This window comes from Palaemon carinicauda, chromosome 5 (assembly GCF_036898095.1).
Source record: "Palaemon carinicauda isolate YSFRI2023 chromosome 5, ASM3689809v2, whole genome shotgun sequence".
Lineage (NCBI taxonomy): Eukaryota > Metazoa > Arthropoda > Malacostraca > Decapoda > Palaemonidae > Palaemon > Palaemon carinicauda.
The window spans coordinates 136,390,856-136,411,953 of NC_090729.1; the positions used below are offsets into that span (position 1 = coordinate 136,390,856).

Sequence of the window (21,098 nt, forward strand, 5' to 3'; positions counted from 1 at the left end):
GACAATTCTCTTTTCTGGGTTGTTACATTCAGCTAGCAAGTCGGTGAAGTTCATCAGGTGGGTGAAGAATACAATTCAGGTAAAGACTCAATGTAATTGACACAAGTACAAGTAATACTCGAAAATTACAACAGGGCAAAAATCAGGAGTAAATCGCGACGCGTTTCGGAACTGCTTGCTTCGTCTTCAGGCGAGAAGTGAGGCTGTGGCTGGATCTGGGGCCTTATATATCCCGGCGCTGGTTCGTAGAAAGGGGCCTCGAATTTTGATTGGTTGAGCGGAGGGTATAGGCTCGGGTGGCTGAGGTACGACGAGCTCGGCTCAGCCTCCCAGGCTGAGAGGTAGGAAGGAATCCTGAATCCTGATTGGTCAGGACACGCGCCGAGCCAGCCAAAAAGTCAGGCAAGCTCCTCTCTCGCTCAGTGGACTGGGCTGAGAGAGGTAGCTGAGCTCTGTGATTGGCTGAGGCGCGCGCCGAGACGGGCTCAAAGTCAGGCATCCCATTCCCACGCTCAGCAGACTGGAATTCCGGACCATGCTCGCCGCCGAAATCGGCGCTCGGCCAGACGATTTCTTCATTTTTAGGAGTGTCAGGATCGCGGTTGTCATCATTCTGGGGGTCCTGTTCTTGGTTCCTAGCGTTGATGCGACGACAGGATGGCAGGAGAAACATCTCTTGAGTCATATTCAATGCTGGTTTCTCTTTCTGGATGAACTGGGCTTCCAATATTCGTAAGCGCTTACTGTCTGGGGCGCTGCTGATAATTTTGGTATTAGCGACGATGTCTGCCCGACTAATTTGGGTGCTATGTCGCTGTAGGGCATGATTCCTTATAGCACCTTGTTGGACGCGACACGAAATCCTCTTCGAAAGCTTCATTGTAGTCATACCGATGTATTTGCTGGGGCATCCTTGGACTGGGCATTGATAAGAGTAGACTACATTCGTCTTCCTCAGAGTGTCGTTATCAGGGGTCGCTGGATTATTCCTCATAATCAAGGTGCGGGTCTTAGCAGTCTGATAATAGATGATAAGTTTCACTTTCGTGGTCTCGTCGGTAGGTGACACGTTGTTGGTGATGATATCTTTGATGGCCTTCTCATCCCGCTGATATTCTGCGTGCATGAAGTCTTTGTAGTAAAGTTTAATATCACTAGATCCGTTGGTAGAGGTGTCGGACCTATCTCTAGTGTTGTCGGACCGCAGAGGACCCATACCACTTGTCAATAGCTGCCTTCACTTCACGTTGGACTTGCTTGTTGCTATAGCCATTATTGATGAGGACCTGTGTGGTCCTTTCCAGCTCCTTGTGGGTGTCTGTCCATGACGAGCAGTGTGACAAGACCCTGCGTATAAAGGCCTTGATGGTTGAGGCCCTGTAGCGGGCAGGGCATTCACTCTCGCCATTCAGACACATGCCGAGATTTGTAGGTTTGGTGTAGACAGTGGTGTGAAATCCCTCGTTGGTAGAAGAAATCAAGACGTCCAGGAACGGGAGGCTGTTGTCGACGCTGTTTTCAAGGGTGAAGTGGAGGACGCTATTGTCCTCGAAGGTCCTCCTTAAGTTCTCGATGGCTTTGGTGGAAGTAGCTTTGACGAAGGTATCGTCAATGTAACGGAAGTAAGCGAGGAGGCACTCGACTTGGGAAAATACCCTCTCCTCTACTACTCCCATGTAAAAGTTGGCAAAGAGTACGCCCAAGGGCGAGCCCATCGCCATGCCATCCTTCTGTAAGTACATGTGCCCACTGTACTTTGAGCCCGTCTCGGCGCGCGCCTCAGTCAATCACAGAGCTGGGCTACCTCTCTCAGCCCAGTCCACTGAGCGAGAGAGGAGCTTGCCTGACTTTTTGGCTGGCTCTGCGCGCATCCTGACCAATCAGGATTCAGGATTCCTTCCTACCTCTCAGCCTGGGAGGCCGAGCCGAGCTTGTCTTACCTCAATCACCCGATCCTATACCCTCCGCTCAACCAATCAAAATTCGAGGCCCCTTTCTACGAACCAGCGCCGGGATATATAAGGCCCCAGATCCAGCCACAGCCTCACTTCCCGCCTGAAGACGGAGCAAGCAGTTCCGAAACGCGTCGCGATTTACTCCTGATTTTTGCCCTGTTGTAATTTTCGAGTATTACTTGTACTTGTGTCAATTACATTGAGTCTTTACCTGAATTGTATTCTTCACCCACCTGATGAACTTCACCGACTTGCTAGCTGAATGTAGCAACCCAGAAAAGAGAATTGTCTGTAAAATTGAGAAATTGGACAAGAAATTGAATTCTTGTTAGGACAGTTTCTTGAAATATGTCCACTCTGACCACAACCGTTACATGAAATCTTACCAGGACGTGCCTAATTAGTTTTCTCTGGTTTCTCACTCATACTGATTTTGTCACTGGAACTAGATACATTTGCATTGTGCCTAAAGGACTTCTGCTCATCCTTAGGATAACACTTGTGTGCTGAAGCATATGTGTCTGCCAATGATGAATAATCCTCTGGAGTTCTAGGTTTACGCTCCTTAAGGAAAAGACGCATTTCCTTAGGTAAAGTAGACATGAACTGATCACAGACTATAATGTTTCTCAAATCTTCGTAGTCTTTCGTTATCCTTAGACTATTTATCCACAAGTCAAAATTTCGAAATAATATATTCAATATTGTTCATATGTGCTCTTGGAATCCATTTTTGCAGTTTTAAATGCTGTCCTGTACCACTCACTAGTCTTCTTGAATCCTTTCAAAAGACCTTCCTTCAATGATGCATAGTCACTCGTAACATCATCTGAGAGCAACGCGTAGATATCTAATGCCTTACCTCTTAAAAGTGATGCCAACTGAATTGACCAAGAGTTCTGCTCCCAGTTGAGAGAAACTGCTACCTTTTCAAACCTTACTAGGTAGGTGGTGATATCGGAAGTATCACAAAAAGGAAGAGATCTATTAGTATCCACAGCAACTGTCACATGGCTAGGGTTAGATGTTTGCAAATCAAGTTCATGTGCCCTCTGCTTATCATTTTCTTCGAATTTAATCTTCAGAGCCCGTTCTTCTCTTTCAGCATGTATCGCGCTTATCACTATCATTGATTTTCTTCTCTATAAAGTTCAAAAGAGCTTCATCTGAGAGTCCCATGGACAAACATTCATCCTTCCAGAATTTATAAGATTCCATTTTACAATATCCAGTCTTTAACAATTGCCTACAAGCAACTTTATTTAAGAAATATTAAAGATACCTGTTACACAATGACAATAAGCAGAAACTGAATTGTACTAGATATAATTATTATGAATAAAGGACAATCACACACTTCCATTACATAACAGTAACCATTCACCAAGCATCGAGATTCAACAATAAAGTTTTAATAAAAATAAAAATAAAGTACGGAACAATAACTTTAGAATTGTCAAGCCAGTATATCTCTAGAGTTAGCTGGACTCTTAGGTAACAACTATGTTACCGGCCACTGTTTCAAGAATTCGGTTTACATTTAACTGCTATCGGAAGTCTCCCACTTGCGACTTTCCAGCCGAATTCTTAAAATGCCCCACATACTCAAAATAAAATTTCCCCACTCCAATTAATTGCACTTTTATATGTTGTAATAGAAAATAAATTACTATCACAAAACCAATCACAAAGTAACGCAGGCCACTATTAACAAGGAAATATTTAAATTATCCCTGGTGAGCACACCACTTAATGTCTGGGAATTCCGAAGACGTTTTTCCCTGATAAAGATAATACTGCTTATTTGTGATTAGGTATGGTAAAACAAATTCAGAAATTTTGAAATAATGTTTAATTACAAATTTTAATATATTAACACCACTGTGGATTATGAAATTAAACGATAGATTATTGAAATAAGGAAATAAATAACGAATAAAAAATATTAAGTAACTCATCTGTCTGACACCCTTTTAATATCAATTACCAAAATAAATCACCAAATGTCTTGTTACGAATAAATACCTCAGCAATTGCTCAAGAAAAATAAACCTTACAACACAGTACATAACACAAGTCACTGTTCATGGGTCTCTATGACATTTATCATATGCTAGATAATACACCAATTTGAATTTCAGATTCAGTCACTTATATAACGTATGCTTCAATGTAACAACGGGAACCTGTGATAATAGTTCAAGTATTTCCAAAACGTGTAGTAATTGCTCCGGGATTGTTTAAGGTTATGCACTGTTTCCCCAAGGGCCGAGGATCACCCTAGTTGAAAACAAAAGGGAAGAAACATACCTTATAAAATTTAACTACACTTATGATTAAAAACTTAATTCGTAAAGAGTTTTAATTAAATATGCGCTTATAGACAATTTTAAATACACTTTTAAAGACATAAAAATTTTAAAGATAAACATTTCACAAATACTGATATAACAATATTCCGCAAAAACACAGGCAGTTAATCCACTTACTGCACAGCTAGGTGATTATAACGTGACTAAAGAAAATACAAAATTCATTTTTCCAAGTCTATTATGGAACTGAAAAATACAAGGACAAAATCGTTAACAGAAACTTCGCAAATACTGTAACATCAAATCCAGTCAATAGATGATGTTACTAACATTATGAAATTCCATGACAATTATTATTATTATTATTATTATTATTATTATTATGCCCCCTTTACCCGCAGGGACATAAAAACAATTAGAATAGTGCCAACGTATCCTTGCGTGTCATAAGAGGTGACTAGAAGGGACGGGACGAGTGGGCTGGGAACTCCCTCTCCTGTATTATAATCCTTTGAGACATCAAAGAGGAGGAGCTGGGGGGAGAGTGACTGCTCCCCCCACTTTAGTTTTTGTTTGTCTGAATGTGCATGGATGTAGTACGATAGAGAGTACAAGATGTGAGATTGGAAGTATGTTTTGGAATAGAAGTATGGATATATTGGCTTTGTGTGAGAGAGGTAAAAGGGAAGGGCGAAGTGATATTTGGTGAAATGTCTGGTAGAGTGTCTGGGATTGAAAGGGGAAGAGTAAGAGAGGGTGCGGCTTTATTTTTGAGTGAATGGATGACAGGTAAAGTAGTGGAATGGAAGGAGATATCATCTAGGTTAATGTTGATAAGGGTTAAGTTGGGTCGGGAATGTTGGGCTTTTGTCAGTGCGTATGGGCTAGGTTTTGAGAAAAGTGAAGAAGAGCGGAATGAGTTCTGGAATGAATTTTCTAGGTGTATAAAAGGACTGGGTAGAAGGAATTATATAGTTGTCATGGGTGACTTAAATGCTAGAGTGGACGCTGGAGAGGTAGAAGGGTGTCATTGGGAGGTATGGCGTACCAGGTGAAAATGAGAGTGGTGAGAGACTGGTAGATATGTTTGTTGAGCAAGAGATGGTGATAAGTTCTAGCTTTTTCAAAAAGAAAGATAAAAATAAGTATACATGGGTAAGAGTGGCAAATGGAAGTGGTAGAATGGGCGTTAATGGATTATGTGTTGATAACTAAAAGAATGTTCGGAAGATTGAAAGACGTGCACGTGTTCAGGGGTATGGCTAACGGTATGTCTAATAATTTTTTGGTGGAAGGAAAATTGATTGTAGCAAAAAAGTTGGGAATAGAGTAGGGTGATGTAAAAGGGAGCTAGTGAAGGTTGAAAAGCTAATAAAACCGGGGGGGGGGGGGGTAAAAAGTAAATAACCACAAAGATTGAAAATGGCATATGACAGAGTGAAAGAAAGAGAAACTGGTAATTTAGAGGAGGAGTGGAAGTTAGTGAAAGAAAATTTTGTTGGGATTGCAAGTGATGTGTGTGACAAGAAGTTTGACGGAAGCAGCTCGAGGAAGGGCAGTGAATGGTGGAATGAAGGAGTGAAGGTAAAAGTAGAAGAGAAAAAGAGGGCTTTTGAAGAATGGCTGCAGAGTAATAGTCTAGAAAAGTATGAAAGATATAGAGAGAAAAATGTTGAAGTAAAGCGCAAGGTAAATGAAGCAAAGAGGGCAACTAACCTGAGGTAGGGTCAGGGATTGGGTCGTTCATATGAAGAGAATAAGAAGAGAATATGAAGAGAGTAAGAAAAAGTTTTGGAAAGAAGTGCTGGTTCCAGAATTGAAGAGACAGTGAAAGATGGAAATGGAAGGTTGTTAAAAGGAGAGGAGACAAGGAAAAGGTGGGCGGAGTAATTTGAAAGTTTACAGAATGTTGAGAATAAAAGGGAGAAAGATATAATTGCTGTTGCAGGTGTTGAGGTGCCGGTGATGGGAGATGAGAATGAGAGAGATATTACACAATAGGAAGTGCGGAGAGCACTAGATGAAACGAGTGTAGGAAAAGCATCTGGTATGGATAGTGTGAGAGCTGAGATGTTGAAGGAAGGGGATGTGACTGTACTTGAATGGTTGGTGAGATTGTTTAATATGTGTTTTGTGTTGTCAATGGTACCAGTAGATTGGGTTTGTGCATGTATTGTACCACTATATAAGGGTAAGGGAGATGTGCATGAGTGTTGTAATTCAAGGGGTATTAGTTTGTTGAGTGTAGTTGGAAAAGTGTATGGTAGAGTACTGATTAATAGGATTAAGGATACAACAGCAAACGCAATCTTAGAAGTACAGGGTGGTTTTAGAAGAGGTAGGGGTTGTATGAATCAGATTTTTACAGTTAGGCAGATATGCAAGAAATATTTAGCAAAAGGTAAGGAGGTGCATGTTGCGCTTATGGATCTGGAGAAAGAGTATGATAGAGTTGATAGGGAAGCAATGTGGAATATTATTATTATTATTATTATTATTATTATTATTATTATTATCATTTTATTATTATTTTTTATTATTATTATTATTATTAATATTATTATTATTATTGTTATTATTATTATTATTATTATTATTATTAATATTATCATTATTATTATTATTATTATTATCATTAATATTATTATTGTTATTATTATTATTAAAAGTATCATTATTATTATTATTATTATTATTGTTATTATTATTATTATTATTATTATTAGTAATATTATTATTATTATTATCACTATTATTATTATTATTATTATTAATATTATTATTATTATTATTAATATTATTATTATTGTTATTATTATTATTTTTATTATTATTATTATGCCCCCTTTACCCGCAGGGACATAAAAACAATTAGAATAGTGCCAACGTATCCTTGCGTGTCGTAAGAGGTGACTAGAAGGGACGGGACGAGTGGGCTGGGAACTCCCTCTCCTGTATTATAATCCTTTGAGACATCAAAGAGGAGGAGCTGGGGGGAGAGCGACTGCTCCCCCCCCTTTAGTTTTTGTTTGTCTGAATGTGCATGGATGTAGTACGATAGAGAGTACAAGATGTGAGATTGGAGGTATGTTTTGGAATAGAAGTATGGATATATTGGCTTTGTGTGAGAGAGGTAAAAGGGAAGGGCGAAGTGATATTTGGTGAAATGTCTGGTAGAGTGTCTGGGATTGAAAGGGGAAGAGTAAGAGAGGGTGCGGCTTTATTTTTGAGTGAATGGATGACAGGTAAAGTAGTGGAATGGAAGGAGATATCATCTAGGTTAATGTTGATAAGGGTAAAGTTGGGTCTGGAATGTTGAGCTTTAGTCAGTGCATATGGGCTAGGTTTTGAGAAAAGTGAAGAAGGGCGGAATGAGTTCTGGAATGAATTATCTAGGTGTGTAGAAGGATGCGGTAGAAGGAATTATATAGTTGTCATGGGTGACTTGAATGCCAGAGTGGACGTTGGAGAGGTAGGTGTCATTAGGAAGTAGGGCGTACCAGGTGAAAATGAGAGTGGTGAGAGACTGGTAGATATGTGTTGAGCAAGAGATGGTGATAAGTTCTAGCTTTTTCAAAAAGAAAGATAAAAATAAGTATACAGGGGTAAGAGTGGCAAATGGAAGTGGTAGAAAGGGTGTTAATGGATTATGTGTTGATAACTAAAAGAATGTTCGGAAGATTGAAAGACGTTCACGTGTTCAGGGGTATGGCTAATGGTATGTCTAATAATTTTTTGGTGGAAGGAAAATTAGTTGTAGCAAAAGAGTTGGGAATAGAGTTGGGTGATGTAAAAGGGAGCTAGTGAAGGTTGAAAAGCTAATAAAACCGGGGGGAGGGGGGTAAACAGTAAATATCAAGAAAGATTGAAAATGGCATATGACAGAGTGAAAGAAAGAGAAACAGGTAATTTAGAGGAGGAGTGGAAATTAGTAAAAGAAAATTTTGTTGGGATTGCAAGTGATGTGTGTGACAAGAAGTTTGACGGAAGCAGCACGAGGAAGGGCAGTGAATGGTGGAATGAAGGAGTGAAGGTAAAAGTGGAAGAGAAAAAGAGGGCTTTTGAAGAATGGCTGCAGAGTAATAGTCTAGAAAAGTATGAAAGATATAGAGAGAAAAATGTTGAAGTAAAGCGCAAGGTAAATGAATCAAAAAGGGCAGCTGACCTGAGGTAGGGTCAGGGATTGGGTCGTTCATATGAAGAGAATAAGAAGAGAATATGAAGAGAATAAGAAAAAGTTTTGGAAAGAAGTGCTGGATCCAGAATTGAAGAGACAGTGAAAGATGGAAATGGAAGGTTGTTAAAAGGAGAGGAGACAAGGAAAAGGTGGGCGGAGTAATTTGAAAGTTTACTGAATGTTGCGGATAATAGGGAGAAAGATATAATTGCTGTTGCAGGTGTTGAGGTGCCGGTGATGGGAGATGAGAATGAGAGAGAGATTACAAGAGCGGAAGTGAGGAGAGCACTAGATGAAACGAGTGTAGGAAAAGCCTCTGGTATGTATGGTGTGAGAGCTAAGATGTTGAAGGAAGGGGATGTGACTGTACTTGAATGGTTGGTGAGATTGTTTAATATGTGTTTTGTGTTGTCAATGGTACCAGTAGATTGGGTTTGTGCATGTATTGTACCACTATATAAGGGTAAGGGAGATGTGCATGAGTGTTGTAATTCAAGGGGTATTAGTTTGTTGAGTGTAGTTGGAAAAGTGTATGGTAGAGTACTGATTAATAGGATTAAGGATACAACAGCGAACGCAATCTTAGAAGTACAGGGTGGTTTTAGAAGAGGTAGGGGTTGTATGAATCAGATTTTTACAGTTAGGCAGATATGCAAGAAATATTTAGCAAAAGGTAAGGAGGTGCATGTTGCGCTTATGGATCTGGAGAGAGCGTATGATAGAGTTGATAGGGAAGCAATGTGGAATATTATTATTATTATTATTATTATTATTATTATTATTATTGTTATTATTATTATTATTATTATTATTATTATTATTTTTATTATTGTTATTATTATTATTATTATTATTATTATTATTATTATTATTATTCCCCCTTTACCCGCAGGGACATAAAAACAATTGGAATAGTGCCAACGTATCCTTGCGTGTCGTAAGAGGCGACTAAAAGGGACGGGACGAGTGGGCTAGGAACCCCCTCTCCTGTATTATAATCCTTTGAGACATTAAAGAGGAGTAGTTGGGGGGAGAGTGACTGCTCCCCCCACTTTAGTTTTTGTTTGTCTGAATGTGCGTGGATGTAGTACGATAGAGAGTACAAGATGTGAGATTGGAAGTATGTTTTGGAATAGAAGTATGGATATATTGGCTTTGTGTGAGAGAGGTAAAAGGGAAGGGTGAAGTGATGTTTGGTGAAATGTCTGGTAGAGTGTCTGGGATTGAAAGGGGAAGAGTAAGAGAGGGTGCAGCTTTATTTTTGAGTGAATGGATGACAGGTAAAGTAGTGGAATGGAAGGAGATATCATCTAGGTTAACGTTGATAAGGGTAAAGTTGGGTCTGGAATGTTGAGCTTTAGTCAGTGCATATGGGCTAGGTTTTGAGAAAAGTGAAGAAGGGCGGAATGAGTTCTGGAATGAATTATCTAGGTGTGTAGAAGGATGGGGTAGAAGGAATTATATAGTTGTCATGGGTGACTTAAATGCCAGAGTGGACGTTGGAGAGGTAGGTGTTATTAGGAAGTATGGCGTACCAGGTGAAAATGAGAGTGGTGAGAGACCGGTAGATATGTGTGTTGAGCAAGAGATGGTGATAAGTTCTAGCTTTTTCAAAAGAAAGATAAAAATAAGTATACATGGGTAAGAGTGGCAAATGGAAGTGGTAGAAAGGGTGTTAATGGATTATGTGTTGATAACTAAAAGAATATTCGGAAGATTGAAAGACGTTCACGTGTTCAGGGGTATGGCTAACGTTATGTCTAATAATTTTTTGGTGGAAGGAAAATTAGTTGTAGCAAAAGAGTTGGGAATAGAGAAGGGGGATGTAAAAGGGAGCTAGTGAAGGTTGAAAAGCTCATAAAACCGGGGGGGAGGGGGGTTGTAAAAAGTAAATATCAAGAAAGATTGAAAATGGCATATGACAGAGTGAAAGAAAGAGAAACTGGTAATTTAGAGGAGGAATGGAAATTAGTAAAAGAAAATTTTGTTGGGATTGCAAGTGATGTGTGTGACAAGAAGTTTGACGGAAGCAGCTCGAGGAAGGGCAGTGAATGGTGGAATGAAGGAGTGAAGGTAAAAGTGGAAGAGAAAAAGAGGGCTTTTGAAGAATGGCTGCAGAGTAATAGTCTAGAAAAGTATGAAAGATATAGAGAGAAAAATGTTGAAGTAAAGCACAAGGTAAATGAAGCAAAGAGGGCAGCTGACCTGAGGTAGGGTTAGGGATTGGGTCGTTCATATGAAGAGAATAAGAAGAGAATATGAAGAAAATAAGAAGAAGTTTTGGAAAGAAGTGCTGGTTCCAGAATTGAAGAGACAGTGAAAGATGGAAATGGAAGGTTGTTAAAAGGAGAGGAGACAAGGAAAAGGTGGGCGGAGTAATTTGAAAGTTTACTGAATGTTGCGGATAATAGGGAGAAAGATATAATTGCTGTTGCAGGTGTTGAGGTGCCGGTGATGGGAGATGAGAATGAGAGAGAGATTACAAGAGCGGAAGTGAGGAGAGCACTAGATGAAACGAGTGTAGGAAAAGCATATGGTATGGATGGTGTGAGAGCTGAGATGTTGAAGGAAGGGGATGTGACTGTACTTGAATGGTTGGTGAGATTGTTTAATATGTGTTTTGTGTTGTCAATGGTACCAGTAGATTGGGTTTGTGCATGTATTGTACCACTATATAAGGGTAAGGGAGATGTGCATGAGTGTTGTAATTTAAGGGGTATTAGTTTGTTGAGTGTAGTTGGAAAAGTGTATGGTAGAGTACTGATTAATAGGATTAAGGATACAACAGCAAACGCAATCTTAGAAGTACAGGGTGGTTTTAGAAGAGGTAGGGGTTGTATGAATCAGATTTTTACAGTTAGGCAGATATGCAAGAAATAATTAGCAAAAGGTAAGGAGGTGCATGTTGCGCTTATGGATCTGGAGAAAGCGTATGATAGAGTTGATAGGGAAGAAATGTGGAATATTATTATTATTATTATTATTATTATTATTATTATAATTATTATTAATTATTATTATTATTATTATTTTTATTATTATTATTATTACCATTATTCCCCCTTTACCCGCAGGGACATAAAAACAATTGGAATAGTGCCAACGTATCCTTGCGTGTCGTAAGAGGCGACTAGAAGGGACGGGACGAGTGGGCTGGGAACCCCCTTTCCTGTATTATAATCCTTTGAGACATTAAAGAGGAGTAGCTGGGGGGAGAGTGACTGCTCCCCCCACTTTAGTTTTTGTTTGTCTGAATGTACGTGGATGTAGTACGATAGAGAGTACAAGATGTGAGATTGGAAGTATGTTTTGGAATAGAAGTATGGATATATTGGCTTTGTGTGAGAGAGGTAAAAGGGAAGGGTGAAGTGATGTTTGGTGAAATGTCTGGTAGAGTGTCTGGGATTGAAAGGGGAAGAGTAAGAGAGGGTGCAGCTTTATTTTTGAGTGAATGGATGACAGGTAAAGTAGTGGAATGGAAGGAGATATCATCTAGGTTAATGTTGATAAGGGTTAAGTTGGGTCGGGAATGTTGAGCTTTTGTCAGTGCATATGGGCTAGGTTTTGAGGAAAGTGAAGAAGGGCAGAATGAGTTCTGGAATGAATTATCTAGGTGTGTAGAAGGATGGGGTAGAAGGAATTATATAGTTGTCATGGGTGACTTAAATGCCAGAGTGGACGTTGGAGAGGTAGGTGTCATTAGGAAGTATGGCGTACCAGGTGAAAATGATAGTGGTGAGAGACTGGTAGATATGTGTGTTGAGCAAGAGATGGTGATAAGTTCTAGCTTTTTCAAAAGAAAGATAAAAATAAGTATACATGGGTAAGAGTGGCAAATGGAAGTGGTAGAAAGGGTGTTAATGGATTGTGTTGATAACTAAAAGAATGTTTGGAAGATTGAAAGACGTTCACGTGTTCAGGGGTATGGCTAACGTTATGTCTAATAATTTTTTGGTGGAAGGAAAATTAGTTGTAGCAAAAGAGTTGGGAATAGAGTAGGGTGATGTAAAAGGGAGCTAGTGGAGGTTGAAAAGCTCATAAAACCGGGGGGGGGGGGGGGGGTAAACAGTAAATATCAAGAAAGATTGAAAATGGCATATGACAGAGTGAAAGAAAGAGAAACTGGTAATTTAGAGGAGGAGTGGAAATTAGTAAAAGAAAATTTTGTTGGGATTGCAAGTGATGTGTGTGACAAGAAGTTTGACGGAAGCAGCTCGAGGAAGGGCAGTGAATGGTGGAATGAAGGAGTGAAGGTAAAAGTGGAAGAGAAAAAGAGGGCTTTTGAAGAATGGCTGCAGAGTAATAGTCTAGAAAAGTATGAAAGATATAGAGAGAAAAATGTTGAAGTAAAGCGCAAGGTAAATGAATCAAAAAGGGCAGCTGACCTGAGGTAGGGTCAGGGATTGGGTCGTTCATATGAAGAGAATAAGAAGAGAATATGAAGAGAATAAGAAAAAGTTTTGGAAAGAAGTGCTGGATCCAGAATTGAAGAGACAGTGAAAGATGGAAATGGAAGGTTGTTAAAAGGAGAGGAGACAAGGAAAAGGTGGGCGGAGTAATTTGAAAGTTTACTGAATGTTGCGGATAATAGGGAGAAAGATATAATTGCTGTTGCAGGTGTTGAGGTGCCGGTGATGGGAGATGAGAATGAGAGAGAGATTACAAGAGCGGAAGTGAGGAGAGCACTAGATGAAACGAGTGTAGGAAAAGCATCTGGTATGTATGGTGTGAGAGCTGAGATGTTGAAGGAAGGGGATGTGACTGTACTTGAATGGTTGGTGAGATTGTTTAATATGTGTTTTGTGTTGTCAATGGTACCAGTAGATTGGGTTTGTGCATGTATTGTACCACTATATAAGGGTAAGGGAGATGTGCATGAGTGTTGTAATTCAAGGGGTATTAGTTTGTTGAGTGTAGTTGGAAAAGTGTATGGTAGAGTACTGATTAATAGGATTAAGGATACAACAGCGAACGCAATCTTAGAAGTACAGGGTGGTTTTAGAAGAGGTAGGGGTTGTATGAATCAGATTTTTACAGTTAGGCAGATATGCAAGAAATATTTAGCAAAAGGTAAGGAGGTGCATGTTGCGCTTATGGATCTGGAGAAAGCGTATGATAGAGTTGATAGGGAAGCAATGTGGAATATTATTATTATTATTATTATTATTATTATTATTATTATTATTATTATTATTATTATTATTATTATTATTATTATTATTATTATTTTTATTATTGTTATTATTATTATTATTATTATTATTGTTATTATTATTATTCCCCCTTTACCCGCAGGGACATAAAAACAATTGGAATAGTGCCAACGTATCCTTGCGTGTCGTAAGAGGCGACTAAAAGGGACGGGACGAGTGGGCTGGGAACCCCCTCTCCTGTATTATAATCCTTTGAGACATTAAAGAGGAGTAGCTGGGGGGAGAGTGACTGCTCCCCCCACTTTAGTTTTTGTTTGTCTGAATGTGCGTGGATGTAGTACGATAGAGAGTACAAGATGTGAGATTGGAAGTATGTTTTGGAATAGAAGTATGGATATATTGGCTTTGTGTGAGAGAGGTAAAAGGGAAGGGTGAAGTGATGTTTGGTTAAATGTCTGGTAGAGTGTCTGGGATTGAAAGGGGAAGAGTAAGAGAGGGTGCAGCTTTATTTTTGAGTGAATGGATGACAGGTAAAGTAGTGGAATGGAAGGAGATATCATCTAGGTTAACGTTGATAAGGGTAAAGTTGGGTCTGGAATGTTGAGCTTTAGTCAGTGCATATGGGCTAGGTTTTGAGAAAAGTGAAGAAGGGCAGAATGAGTTCTGGAATGAATTATCTAGGTGTGTAGAAGGATGGGGTAGAAGGAATTATATAGTTGTCATGGGTGACTTAAATGCCAGAGTGGACGTTGGAGAGGTAGGTGTTATTAGGAAGTATGGCGTACCAGGTGAAAATGAGAGTGGTGAGAGACCGGTAGATATGTGTGTTGAGCAAGAGATGGTGATAAGTTCTAGCTTTTTCAAAAGAAAGATAAAAATAAGTATACATTGGTAAGAGTGGCAAATGGAAGTGGTAGAAAGGGTGTTAATGGATTATGTGTTGATAACTAAAAGAATGTTCGGAAGATTGAAAGACGTTCACGTGTTCAGGGGTATGGCTAACGTTATGTCTAATAATTTTTTGGTGGAAGGAAAATTAGTTGTAGCAAAAGAATTGGGAATAGAGAAAGGGGATGTAAAAGGGAGCTAGTGAATGTTGAAAAGCTCATAAAACCGGGGGGGAGGGGGGGTTGTAAAAAGTAAATATCAAGAAAGATTGAAAATGGCATATGACAGAGTGAAAGAAAGAGAAACTGGTAATTTAGAGGAGGAATGGAAATTAGTAAAAGAAAATTTTGTTGGGATTGCAAGTGATGTGTGTGACAAGAAGTTTGACGGAAGCAGCTCGAGGAAGGGCAGTGAATGGTGGAATGAAGGAGTGAAGGTAAAAGTGGAAGAGAAAAAGAGGGCTTTTGAAGAATGGCTGCAGAGTAATAGTCTAGAAAAGTATGAAAGATATAGAGAGAAAAATGTTGAAGTAAAGCACAAGGTAAATGAAGCAAAGAGGGCAGCTGACCTGAGGTAGGGTTAGGGATTGGGTCGTTCATATGAAGAGAATAAGAAGAGAATATGAAGAAAATAAGAAGAAGTTTTGGAAAGAAGTGCTGGTTCCAGAATTGAAGAGACAGTGAAAGATGGAAATGGAAGGTTGTTAAAAGGAGAGGAGACAAGGAAAAGGTGGGCGGAGTAATTTGAAAGTTTACTGAATGTTGCGGATAATAGGGAGAAAGATATAATTGCTGTTGCAGGTGTTGAGGTGCCGGTGATGGGAGATGAGAATGAGAGAGAGATTACAAGAGCGGAAGTGAGGAGAGCACTAGATGAAACGAGTGTAGGAAAAGCATATGGTATGGATGGTGTGAGAGCTGAGATGTTGAAGGAAGGGGATGTGACTGTACTTGAATGGTTGGTGAGATTGTTTAATATGTGTTTTGTGTTGTCAATGGTACCAGTAGATTGGGTTTGTGCATGTATTGTACCACTATATAAGGGTAAGGGAGATGTGCATGAGTGTTGTAATTTAAGGGGTATTAGTTTGTTGAGTGTAGTTGGAAAAGTGTATGGTAGAGTACTGATTAATAGGATTAAGGATACAACAGCAAACGCAATCTTAGAAGTACAGGGTGGTTTTAGAAGAGGTAGGGGTTGTATGAATCAGATTTTTACAGTTAGGCAGATATGCAAGAAATAATTAGCAAAAGGTAAGGAGGTGCATGTTGCGCTTATGGATCTGGAGAAAGCGTATGATAGAGTTGATAGGGAAGCAATGTGGAATATTATTATTATTATTATTATTATTATTATTATTATTATTATTATTATTATTATTATCATTTTATTATTATTTTTTATTATTATTATTATTATTATTAATATTATTATTGTTATTATTATTATTATTATTATTATCTTTATAATTATTATTATTATCATTAATATTATTATTGTTATTATTATTATTAAAAGTATTATTATTATTATTATTATTATTATTATTATTATTGTTATTATTATTATTATTATTATTATTAGTATTATTATTATTATTATTATCATTATTATTATTATTATTATTATTATTAATATTATTATTATTATTATTATTATTGTTATTATTATTATTTTTATTATTATTATTATGCCCCCTTTACCCGCAGGGACATAAAAACAATTAGAATAGTGCCAACGTATCTTTGCGTGTCGTAAGAGGCGACTAGAAGGGACGGGACGAGTGGGCTGGGAACTCCCTCTCCTGTATTATAATCCTTTGAGACATCAAAGAGTAGGAGCTGGGGGGAGAGTGACTGCTCCCCCCACTTTAGTTTTTGTTTGTCTAAATATGCATGGATGTAGTACGATAGAGAGTACAAGATGTGAGATTGGAAGTATGTTTTGGAATAGAAGTATGGATATATTGGCTTTGTGTGAGAGAGGTAAAAGGGAAGGGTGAAGTGATGTTTGGTGAAATGTCTGGTAGAGTATCTGGGATTGAAAGGGGAAGAGTAAGAGAGAGTGCGGCTTTATTTTTGAGTGAATGGATGACAGGTAAAGTAGTGGAATAGAAGGAGATATCATCTAGGTTAATGTTGATAAGGGTTAAGTTGGGTCGGGAATGTTGAGCTTTTGTCAGTGCATATGGGCTAGGTTTTGAGAAAAGTGAAGAAGGGCGGAATGAGTTCTGGAATGAATTATCTAGGTGTGTAGAAGGAAGGGGTAGAAGGAATTGTATAGTTGTCATGGGTGACTTGAATGCCAGAGTGGACGTTGGAGAGGTAGGTGTCATTAGGAAGTATGGCGTACCAGGTGAAAATGAGAGTGGTGAAAGACTGGTAGATATGTGTTGAGCAAGAGATGGTGATAAGTTCTAGCTTTTTCAAAAAGAAAGATAAAAATAAGTATACATGGGTAAGAGTGGCAAATGGAAGTGGTAGAAAGGGCGTTAATGGATTATGTGTTGATAACTAAAAGAATGTTCGGAAGATTGAAAGACGTGCACGTGTTCAGGGGTATGGCTAATGGTATGTCTAATAATTTTTTGGTGGAAGGAAAATTAGTTGTAGCCAAAGAGTTGGGAATAGAGTAGGGTGATGTAAAAGGGAGCTAGTGAAGGTTGAAAAGCTAATAAAACCGGGGGGAGGGGGGTAAAAAGTAAATATCAAGAAAGATTGAAAATGGCATATGACAGAGTGAAAGAAAGAGAAACAGGTAATTTAGAGGAGGAGTGGAAATTAGTAAAAGAAAATTTTGTTGGGATTGAAAGTGATGTGTGTGACAAGAAGTTTGACGGAAGCAGCACGAGGAGGGGCAGTGAATGGTGGAATGAAGGAGTGAAGGTAAAAGTGGAAGAGAAAAAGAGGGCTTTTGAAGAATGGCTGCAGAGTAATAGTCTAGAAAAGTATGAAAGATATAGAGAGAAAAATGTTGAAGTAAAGCGCAAGGTAAATGAATCAAAAAGGGCAGCTGACCTGAGGTAGGGTCAGGGATTGGGTCGTTCATATGAAGAGAATAAGAAGAGAATATGAAGAGAATAAGAAAAAGTTTTGGAAAGAAGTGCTGGATCCAGAATTGAAGAGACAGTGAAAGATGGAAATGGAAGGTTGTTAAAAGGAGAGGAGACAAGGAAAAGGTGGGCGGAGTAATTTGAAAGTTTACTGAATGTTGCGGATAATAGGGAGAAAGATATAATTGCTGTTGCAGGTGTTGAGGTGCCGGTGATGGGAGATGAAAATGAGAGAGAGATTACAAGAGCGGAAGTGAGGAGAGCACTAGAATAGATGAAACGAGTGTAGGAAAAGCATATGGTATGGATGGTGTGAGAGCTGAGATGTTGAAGGAAGGGGATGTGACTGTACTTGAATGGTTGGTGAGATTGTTTAATATGTGTTTTGTGTTGTCAATGGTACCAGTAGATTGGGTTTGTGCATGTATTGTACCACTATATAAGGGTAAGGGAGATGTGCATGAGTGTTGTAATTCAAGGGGTATTAGTTTGTTGAGTGTAGTTGGAAAAGTGTATGGTAGAGTACTGATTAATAGGATTAAGGATACAACAGCGAACGCAATCTTAGAAGTACAGGGTGGTTTTAGAAGAGGTAGGGGTTGTATGAATCAGATTTTTACAGTTAGGCAGATATGCAAGAAATATTTAGCAAAAGGTAAGGAGGTGCATGTTGCGCTTATGGATCTGGAGAAAGCGTATGATAGAGTTGATAGGGAAGCAATGTGGAATATTATTATTATTATTATTATTATTATTATTATTATTATTATTATTATTATTGTCATTTTATCATTATTATTATTATTATTATTATTATTATTATTATTATTAATTATTATTATTATTTATATTATTATTGTTATTATTATTATTATTATCATTGTTATTATTATTATTATTATCATTATTATTATCATTATTATTATTATTATTATTATTATTATTATTATTATTATTATCATTATCATTATTATTATTATTATTATTATTATTATTATTATTATTATTATTATTATTATTATTCCCCCTTTACCCACAGGGACATAAAAACAATTGGAATAGTGCCAACGTATCCTTGCGTGTCGTAAGAGGCGACTAGAAGGGACGGGACGAGTGGGCTGGGAACTCCCTCTCCTGTATTATAATCCTTTGAGACATTAAAGAGGAGTAGCTGGGGGGAGAGTGACTGCTCCCCCCACTTTAGTTTTTGTTTGTCTGAATGTGCGTGGATGTAGTACGATAGAGAGTACAAGATGTGAGATTGGAAGTATGTTTTGGAATAGAAGTATGGATATATTGGCTTTGTGTGAGAGAGGTAAAAGGGAAGGGTGAAGTGATGTTTGGTGAAATGTCTGGTAGAGTGTCTGGGATTGAAAGGGGAAGAGTAAGAGAGGGTGCAGCTTTATTTTTAAGTGAATGGATGACAGGTAAAGTAGTGGAATGGAAGGAGATATCATCTAGGTTAATGTTGATAAGGGTTAAGTTGGGTCGGGAATGTTGAGCTTTTGTCAGTGCATATGGGCTAGGTTTTGAGAAAAGTGAAGAAGGGCGGAATGAGTTCTGGAATGAATTATCTAGGTGTGTAGAAGGATGCAGTAGAAGGAATTATATAGTTGTCATGGGTGACTTAAATGCCAGAGTGGACGTTGGAGAGGTAGGTGTCATTAGGAAGTATGGCGTACCAGGTGAAAATGAGAGTGGTGAGAGACTGGTAGATATGTGTGTTGAGCAAGAGATGGTGATAAGTTCTAGCTTTTTCAAAAGAAAGATAAAAATAAGAATACATGGGTAAGAGTGGCAAATGGAAGTGGTAGAAAGGGTGTTAATGGATTATGTGTTGATAACTAAAAGAATGTTCGGAAGATTGAAAGACGTGCACGTGTTCAGGGGTATGGCTAACGTTATGTCTAATAATTTTTTGGTGGAAGGAAAATTAGTTGTAGCAAAAGAGTTGGGAATAGAGTAGGGTGATGTAAAAGGGAGGTAGTGAAGGTTGAAAAGCTAATAAAACCGGGGGGAGGGGGGTAAACAGTAAATATCAAGAAAGATTGAAAATGGCATATGACAGAGTGAAAGAAAGAGAAACTGGTAATTTGGAGGAATGGAAATTAGTAAAATAAAATTTTGTTGGGATTGCAAGTGATGTGTATGACAAGAAGTTTGATGGAAGCAGCTCGAGGAGGGGCAGTGAATGGTGGAATGAATGAGTGAAGGTAAAAGTGGAAGAGAAAAAGAGGGCTTTTGAAGAATGGCTGCAGAGTAATAGTCTAGAAAAGTATGAAAGATATAGAGAGAAAAATGTTGAAGTAAAGCGCAAGGTAAATGAAGCAAAGAGGGCAGCTGACCTGAGGTAGGGTCAGGGATTGGGTCGTTCATATGAAGAGAATAAGAAGAGAATATGAAGAAAATAAGAAGAAGTTTTGGAAAGAAGTGCTGGTTCCAGAATTGAAGAGACAGTGAAAGATGGAAATGGAAGGTTGTTAAAAGGAGAGGAGACAAGGAAAAGGTGGGCGGAGTAATTTGAAAGTTTACAGAATGTTGCGGATAATAGGGAGAGAGATATAATTGCTGTTGCAGGTGTTGAGGTGCCGGTGATGGGAGATGAGAATGAGAGAGAGATTACAAGAGCGGAAGTGAGGAGAGCACTAGATGAAACGAGTGTAGGAAAAGCATATGGTATGGATGGTGTGAGAGCTGAGATGTTGAAGGAAGGGGATGTGACTGTACTTGAATGGTTGGTGAGATTGTTTAATATGTGTTTTGTGTTGTCAATGGTACCAGTAGATTGGGTTTGTGCATGTATTGTACCACTATATAAGGGTAAGGGAGATGTGCATGAGTGTTGTAATGCAAGGGGTATTAGTTTGTTGAGTGTAGTTGGAAAAGTGTATGGTAGAGTACTGATTAATAGGATTAAGGATACAACAGCGAACGCAATCTTAGAAGTACAGGGTGGTTTTAGAAGAGGTAGGGGTTGTATGAATCAGATTTTTACAGTTAGGCAGATATGCAAGAAATATTTAGCAAAAGGTAAGGAGGTGCATGTTGCGCTTATGGATCTGGAGAAAGCGTATGATAGAGTTGATAGGGAAGCAATGTGGAATATGATGAGGTTATATGGAGTTGGTCGAAGGTTGTTGCCAGCTGTGAAAAGTTTCTACAAAGGTAGTAAAGCATGTGTTAGGATAGGAAATGAAGTGAGTAATATGTTTCCGGTGAGAGTTGGGCTGAGACAGGGATGTGTTATGTCGACGTGGTTGTTTAACTTGTGTGTTGATGGAGTGGTGAGAGAGGTGAATTCTCGAATTCTTGGACAAGGATTGAAACTGGTAGACGAGAATGACCATGAATGGGAGGTAAATCAGTTGTTGTTGCGGATGATACTGTACTGGTTGCAGACGCGGAAGAGAAGCTTGGCCGATTAGTGACAGAATTTGGAAGGGTGTGTGGGAAAAGGAAGTTGAGAGTTAATGTGGGTAAGAATAAGGTTATGAGATGTACGATAAGGGAGTGTGGTGCGAGGTTGAGAGTCATATTGAATGGAGAGTTACTTGAGGAATT

The 21,098-nt window shown here is 38.6% G+C and overlaps 1 pseudogene; it reads right to left on the reverse strand.

Moving 5' to 3' along the window:
* Window positions 1-2,653: 2,653 nt before the first annotated feature.
* LOC137641158 (myb-like protein D) overlaps window positions 2,654-21,098 on the reverse strand; it is a 24,850-nt pseudogene continuing 6,405 nt past the window's right edge.